Genomic DNA, 8,645 nt, shown 5'->3' with positions numbered 1-8,645 from the left:
AAGTACTCAAGAGACCTAGTTCCTTGAATGTGGTATTATCTTACAAGATTAATATGGTGTGATATATCATTTGTTAGTGTTTTTACTAATATATTTTGTTCTTGGACAGTTTCATACATGTATATAATGTATTCTGATTACACTAACCCCTATTCTCATTTATTTTTCTTCTGCCTTGCCAACCACCCTTCCTATTTAGCATACTCATTTCTTGTGTGTGTGTGTGTGTGTGTGTGTGTGTGTGTGTGAGAGAGAGAGAGAGAGAGAGAGAGAGAGAGAGAGAGAGAGAGAGAGAGAGAGAGAGAGAGAGCATAGAAATAGAACAATAAGTGGTAGGGCACTGTGAGCTCCTTCCTTGATCCCAGTGCAATGACACATGTTTGCTGAATGTTCAAGATTGCCTTGGCCATATCATACTTGGATGATATCAGTTAGGACTTCTTTTCCCCTTTTCTGGCTCTTACATTCTTTCTACCAAATCTTCTGAAATGTTCCCTCAACCTGAATGTATTGTGGCATTAATGTATCCTGTTTAGGGCTGAGCCCTCAAATGTCTTTCATGCTCAGTTTTGGCTTCCATGGGCCTTGCATTTACCCACATTAACTACAAGGGAAGACTTCTATGATTAAGGTTGTAGTTAGTGCTTGTCTATGGGTATAAACAGATATTTAGAAGGTAGTTTGATGCTGTGCTGATTAAGCTAAGCATCAGTATTAAGTTGCCCCTAAGACACAGACAGTTTCAAGCATGAGACTTAGACTGGACTTACGTATAATATTAAGCAAGTGTTTTTGTTTATCCAATGGACCTCAGATCCAATATGGTAGCAGCTGATCACCCCATTAGAGTCCTGCCACTACTCTGTCACAAAAGGGTAATATTTATATAAAACAATAGCAAATTTTGAATTTTTTTAGTTTTATTATCCCTTTTGAATACCAATGCTATACATTTAAGGAAGTTTAATATATATGTAGAGCTCATAGGAATATCTACCAAGATTTCTGGATATACTTTTAAGTTTAGTTACTTAGCAAAAGAATTTACTTAATTTCTATTTCTTCATATATCCAATGCTTTATAGATCTAGGGCATGAATTCTGTTGTGAACAAAATAGTAATTTGTCTTATGGAACTTAATTTATTAAAATATATAGACTTTTTCTTTTGTTATATGTTAGGAATTTTGTTCTATTTCTAAATATATATTTTCACTGCAATAGAATTATATCATTTCTCCCTAAAACCCCTCTCATGTTTTCTCACATTCTCATATTCATAGCTTCTTTTTCTTTGATTATTATTACATATATACATGCATAAATATATACACATATATGTATATATAAGGATATGTATATATGATATAAATATATCCATCTGAGTCTGTTTTTGTTGTTTGTGTATATGTGGTTTCAGGGGTTACAACTCTGTATTAGACAATAAGGGACCTCATTCCTGGAAATGGTAATTCTCTTTATCATAGCAGTCATTAATTGTCTATGATTCTTTGTCAATTGGTGGGAACATGCAAAATTTTCCCCACTCCACTGATATTTCCATTGATTTTTCCAGTTGTGTTTATGCAGCCATTTCTAAGAAAGGGTATCTCACAATAGACTTCTGGAGATTCTGGCTCTTGCAATCTTCCCACCCACTTTTTTTTTCTTTCTCTAAAAATGTTTTTATTTATTTTTCTGTGTTTTTTATTTTAATTAGAAAGAAGAGTATTTTACTCTTAAGCAATGTTCCATCAGCCACAGAGGGAAGATGTGTTGTGTAGATGTATGTACTGGGGATGGGCTAATTGAATGTAGACTTTTAAAAGAATTATTGATTAAAAATTTACATGATTTAAAATCTGAAGAGTGCTGCAGAAAATTGGCATGTATCAATACCATTTCTCTGCTTATGCTGAATAGTATGAAACTAGCTCAAGCTCTTTTTGCAGTCACATAAGCAGACACTTAAATTAGATTTGCTTTTATATGTCTATGGTATGTTATAAAGTTATATCTCATTTTTAAATTACCTATAGTATAAATTAATTATAATTGTAGAGTTAGTTGACTGGCACCTCTTCAAGATTGCATGAGTCATATTGAGCACATACAATTTCGATAATTTTCAATTTTCTCAAATAGTGTCATGTACTTAGAAATATGTTGTAAATATCTGTGGATAAGAATAAGGCAAGTTCACTATTTAAAACATGGTTGTGAAATGTGACATCACATTAGGGTTTTCCACCCATATTTTTTCAAGAGCACAATGTTGTGCTTATAAACCTGTGGCTTCTCCTACAGAGGGCTGTGCTTCATAGTCAGGGTATTAAGTGATGCAATTTACTTATTAACTAGGTTCCATGCATGAACTAGGCAGAAAGCAAACCGTAGAAGCTGCTCGTACAAAATAAATGTGACATAATAGATTACAGAATGCTCAAGGTCCCAGAACCAAAGATAAAGTGAGTAGGGTACTTTGCATTTTTCCAAACCTCTTCACATTTCAGCTTAATAATGGGTGTATAATATATAATATAATATACAGCACCTTAGTCTGTAATCTTTTATGCAGGATCTTCCATCAAATTGTTGTTGGGGTTTCAGGATGATTAAATATAGCAGGTATAAGTCAAGGCAACCTGGCCTCAAGTCTCAGTTTTCTGAATATATTCATGATATACATTCTAGAAAGCTGTTTAAGTCTGAGCATCTATTTTTAAGATACATTTTATTTTATGTGTACAAGTGCTTAGCATCTTTGTATTTATGTACACTATGTGTGAACCTTGTGTCTACCATCAGAAGAAAGCATTGAATCACTTGGAACTGGAGTTATAACACAGGTGATCGTGAGTCACTATGTGTGTTCTGGGAACCAACCTGAGACCTCTATAAGAGCAGCAAGTTCTTTTGCCTGCTGAGCCCTCTCTCCTGTCCTAAGCCTGAGTTTTAATTTCCTTATTTCAAGATGAACAGTAATGCTAAAAATATATGGCATTTTATAAAATGAAGATATATATATATATATATATATATATATACATATATAATATATATATTATATATATATTAAATGGATGAATATATGGAAATTACTGACAGGATGGCTCAGCTGATAAAGTCACTAGTCTATCAGCCCTAAAATCAATCCTTGGGATCCATATTTGAAGGAGACAAAGTTTCCTGCAAGTTGTCCTCTGGCTGCTGTACCTGTGTTTTGGCACGTGCACCCATGCATGCACACACACACACACACACACACACACACACACACACACACACACACACAGAATCCTGCTGTGTGTAGACAGGCAGTCATTAATTCAAGTCATATTTAATTCAGTTGTTAGAAACATACTGTTTTATTATATTTTAGGCATCCTAATTTTTAACTAAAGCCACTATAATGTGGCTATGAGAAAAAATTTAAAGAAAGAATATTAACTATGTGTATCTGTGTAATATTTTAACATGTTTGTTCCATATCTCATTCTGTTCTCATTGAGACTTCCTTCTCCTTTTCCTGCTCCATTGTGTTGGACAGTCTTGATATAAGTACTGAAGTAATCTAGAACATTATCAATGAAATACTGGCTGAGGATATTAACTCTCTTTGCTCTCACTTCCTCCACACAGGCTTCAGTGCCCTGATTTTTAGTTCTGAAAACAAGTCTTTTGGATTTTGTAGGAACTCTCTGACTCAAATGTATTTCTCAGTGTTATATGTATCAATACTGCTGGAATAAAACGAGCAGTCACTCACTGCTGTCTGTTCTTACCTTGGTTTAGGTTTGGCAAGACATGGTCAATTACTCTCTTTGTGAGCTACTGAACTCTCATTGTTCCTTTTCTGGCCTCACTAACCCTGCATAGCAGTCTTCCTTTATGTGTGGATTTGTTGTTAAGAGTTTTCAGTTTAGAAATTTGAGGTCTGAAAGTAGTAAGAGGAATCAAGGTCTTTTGTTCTAAATTGCATGCTGTTCTGAGAAATGATGATATCTTACTCCATGTGAACTAAAATGGAAATCATCTTCACCTTGCTTCACATGCTACCTTATCTTCACTACATAATGATCCAAGATGACCTGAATTAGACATCTTCCTTTCAAAACTATTAATAGAAAGTTTGTAGTACTCACACGCTATGTCAGAGTGCCTATCATTTGTCTCTTTTCATCTCTGCAAATCAGGTACTGTATCAGTTTGCACTATAAGAAGAAGAGGATGCATAAAAGAAGAAAATGCTGAGAATGAGATGTGTTTAATTATAATTCTTCTATTTTGCTGTTTATTAATGCTATTAATTGTCAAATTCACAAATGAAACCTTATACCTAAGTATATGTGTGCATGTATAGAACAACCATGAAACACATTAAAGTATGGCATATAGTTTATATATTAAAAATAAATATTATATAGTATATAAATATAGTAATATTTATATATAATATATTAGATAGTATATAAATGTATAACATAAAATTTTGGGAAGTTAATACTATCAATATAGATTTTGTAACATAACAAAATTCTGAAGTACTCTAAATATATGAGAATATAAATATTTCTCTACAATTTAGACAACCACTGAGATTCTTGGATATTCTTTGAAGATAATTATATCAACTACAAAATACAAACCTTTACTTTTGACCTTGATATGTGAATGGAGTTATTTATTACACATCTTTTTCTGAATAATTCCCTATCTATACAAATGATGATTGTTTTCATTTGACGGTACTTTCCTTTAAAATTTCACTTATTCTTAGATATCACCACTTTCCATATGGGTCCTAAATTTTGTGCTTGTTCTCATTAAATGTACCACTTACCACCACCCCCTGTCAATGTTCTATCCACTTAACCCTAGGTAGACAGGCCTGGGTCATTAGAAAATGTGTGCTGTTAAATTTAACACATAATTTCAGTTCCATTCAGATGAATGAAAATCATCATCTACATTGATGAGAAGAACAAACATCTTCCTAAATCCAAAAGCAAGGCCTGTGTGATTAAATACAAAGTTCAAGGACTACATTTCCTGTAACATAGAACAGAAAAATAAACAAATGTTTTGTAGGGTATTTTGTTCACACTAAATAATTTATTTTGCTTTATTATTTTAACTGACATAAGGTTGTACGTTGATTTCCATACTGAATGTAATTACTATGTTAGTTGATTTGGTGACTGTATTATTATACTTCTACCCCACTGAGGTTATTAATATGCACTAATTTTACAGTATCAAAAACAACATTGTGCTCGCTTCGGCAGCACATATACTAAAATTGGAACGATACAGAGAAGATAAACATGGTCCCTGCACAAGGATGACACGCAAATTCATGAAGCATTCCATATTTTTAAAGAATCTAAAGAAAACCAAGAAAAAACAACCAAACAAGTGAAGGAAGTTCTTGAAACAGTTCAAAGCATGAATGCTGAAACAGACAAAATAAAGAAAACACAGAATGAGGCCATGCTGGAAATGGAAAGGCTGGATAAAAGATCAGGAACTAAAGATGTGAGTATAACTAATAGATTCAAGAGATGGAAGAGAGAATCTCAGCTATTGAAGACTTGCTAGAGGATATACATTCATCAACCAAAGAAAACCTCAAGTCCAACAAATCCCTAACACAAAATATCCAGGAAATATGGGACTCCTTGAAAAGACCAAATCTAAGAATAATAGGTATAGAAGAAGGTGAAGAAACACTGATCAAAGGTATAGAAAACATATTCAACAAAATCATAGAAGAAAACTTCCCCAACCTACAGAAGGATATGCCTAGGAAAGTACAAGAAGCTTACAGAACACCAAACAGACTGGACCACAAAAAGAAGTCCCCTCAACACATAATAATCAAAACACCAAATCTACAGAATAACGAGAAAATATTAAGAGCAGCAAAGGTAAAAGGCCATGTAACATATAAAGGCAAATCAATCATAATCACACCTGACTTCTCAATGGAAACTCTTAGAGACAGAAGGTCTTGGATAGATACCCTACAAGCACTAAGGGAGCATGGATGTCAACCCAGACTACTGTACCCAGCAAAACTTTCAATCATTTTAAATGGAGAAAACAAGATGTTCCATGACAAAAACAGATTTAAACAATACATATCCGCAAATCCAGCACTACAGAAGGTTCTGGAAGGAAAACTCCAACCCAAGGAACATAACTACACTCCCAAAAACACAGGCAATAGATAATCTAATTTTACCAAAGACAAAAAGAAACAGGAGGGTGAAATCCACAATGACACCACCAACAATAAATCCAAAACAAACAAGAACCAACAAACAATGGCCATTAATATCTCTAAATGTCAATGGTCTTAACTTACCCATAAAAAGATATAGGCTATCAGAATGAATATGAGGACAGAATCCATCCTTCTGCTGTTTACAAGAAACACACCTCAACTTCAAAGACAGGCGATACCTCAGAGTAAAAGAATAGGAAAAGATTTTCCAATCAAATAGGCTCAAGAAACAAGCTGGTGTAGCAATACTAATATCTAAAAAATAGACTTTAAACTAAAATCAATCAAAAGAGTTGAAGAAGGGCATTTCATACTCATCACAGGAAATGTCCATCAAGATGAAGTCTCAATCCTGAACATCTATGCCCCAAATGAGAAGGCACCACATTTGTAAAAGTAACATTACTAAAGCTCAAACCACACATAAAACCACAAACACTTATAGTAGGAGACTTCATCGCCCCCCCTTATATGAATAGACAGGACCACCAGAGAGAAACTTAAAAAGAAACAAAGGATCTGACAGAAGTTATGACCCAGCTGGGTTTAACAAATATCTATAGAACATTCCATCAAAACACAAAAGAATATACCTTCTTCTCAGCACCACATGGAACCTTCTCTAAAATGGACTACATAGTTGGCCGCAAAGCAAACTTCCACACTTACAAAATAATTGAAATAAACCCCTGTATCTTATCAGTTCGCAATGCACTAAAGCTAGAATTCAACAGCAATACAAATTGCAGAAAACCAACATACTCATGGAAATTGAATAACACCAATTGCAACATTTCTGGGTTGAGGAAGAAATAAAAAAAAAGAAATTAAAGACTTCCCAGAATTTAATGAGAATGTAGACACAACATACCCAAACTTATAGGACACCCTGAAAGCAGTGCTAAGAGGGAAGTTCATAGCACCAAGTGCCCACATGAAGAAACTGGAGAAAAGTCACATTGGAGAATTGACAGAACAACTGAAAGCTTTAGAGCAAAAAGAAGAAAACTCACCATGGAGGAGTAGATGCCAGGAAATAATCAACCTGAGGGCCAAAATCAACAAAGTAGAAACTAGGAAAACAGTACAAAGAATCAATGAAACAAAGAATTGGTTCTTTGAGAAGATCAAAAAGATAGACAAACCTCTAGCCAAACTAACCAAAAGGCAGAGAGCATGCTAATTAACAAAATCAGAAATGAAAAGGCAGATATAACAACAGACACTGAGGAAATCCAGAGAATCTTCAGGTCATACTTTGAAAACCTGTACTCCAAAAAATTCGAAAATCTAAAGAAATGGGCAGTTTTCTGGATAAATATCACTTACCAAAATTTAACCGAGATCAGATAAATAGTTTAAATCGACCTATAACCCGTAATGAAATAGAAGCAGTCATCAAAAGCCTCCCAACCAAAAAAAGCCCAGAGCCAGATGGCTTCACTGCAGAATTCTACCAGAAATTCAAACAAGTTCTAATTCCAGTACTCCTCAAACAGTTCTGCACAATAGAAGCAGAAGGGATATTGCCAAACTCTTTCTACAAGGCTACAATCACTTTGATACCCAAGCCACACAAAGATAAGACTAAGAAAGAGAACTACAGACAGATATCCCTCATGAACATTGATGAAAAAATACTCAATAAAATATTGGGGAACTGAATCCAAGAACATATCACAAAAATCATCCACCATGATCAAATAGGCTTCATCCCAGGGATGCAAGGATGGTTCTACATATGAAAATCCATCAACGTAATCCACCATATAAACAAACTGAAAAAGGAAAAACACATGATCATCTCACTAGACACTGAAAAAGCCTTTGACAAAATCCAACACCCCTTCATGATAAAGATCTTGGAGAGAACAGGAATAACAGAAACATATCTAAACATGATAAACGCAATAAACACCAAACCAATAGCCAACATCAAACTAAATGGAGAGAAACTCAAAGCGTTTCCTCTAAAATCAGGAACAAGACAAGGCTGTCCACTCTCTCCATACCTCTTCAATGTTGTACTTGAAGTTCTAGCTAAAGCAATAAGACAATAAAAGGGGATCAAAGGGATACAAATTGGAAAGGAAAAAGTCAAACTTACACTATTTGCAGATGACATGATAATCTACATTAGTGACCCGAAAAACTCTAACAGGGAACTCCTACAGCTGTAAACACCTTCAGCAAGGTAGCAGGATACAAAATTAACCCAAAAAAATCATTAGCCCTACTATATTACAGATGATATATCCAATGAGAAAGAAATCAGGGAAACATCACCTTTCACAATATCCAAAAGCAACATAAAATATCTTGGAGTAACACTAACCAAAAAAGTGAAAGACCAGTA

At 34.3% G+C, this 8,645-nt stretch overlaps 1 non-coding gene across 1 annotated transcript; it reads left to right on the top strand.

The window, feature by feature from the left end:
- Positions 1–5,272: 5,272 nt before the first annotated feature.
- On the top strand, positions 5,273–5,379 carry LOC113833516. The gene has a single exon (XR_003481334.1). It is a non-coding gene; the product is annotated as a U6 spliceosomal RNA (small nuclear RNA).
- The last annotated feature ends 3,266 nt before the right edge of the window (positions 5,380–8,645 follow it).

Source organism: Cricetulus griseus (genome assembly GCF_003668045.3).
Source record: "Cricetulus griseus strain 17A/GY chromosome 1 unlocalized genomic scaffold, alternate assembly CriGri-PICRH-1.0 chr1_0, whole genome shotgun sequence".
Lineage (NCBI taxonomy): Eukaryota > Metazoa > Chordata > Mammalia > Rodentia > Cricetidae > Cricetulus > Cricetulus griseus.
Note: the sequence above shows the minus strand (reverse complement) of the source record. Positions and strands in the feature narration are given on the sequence as shown.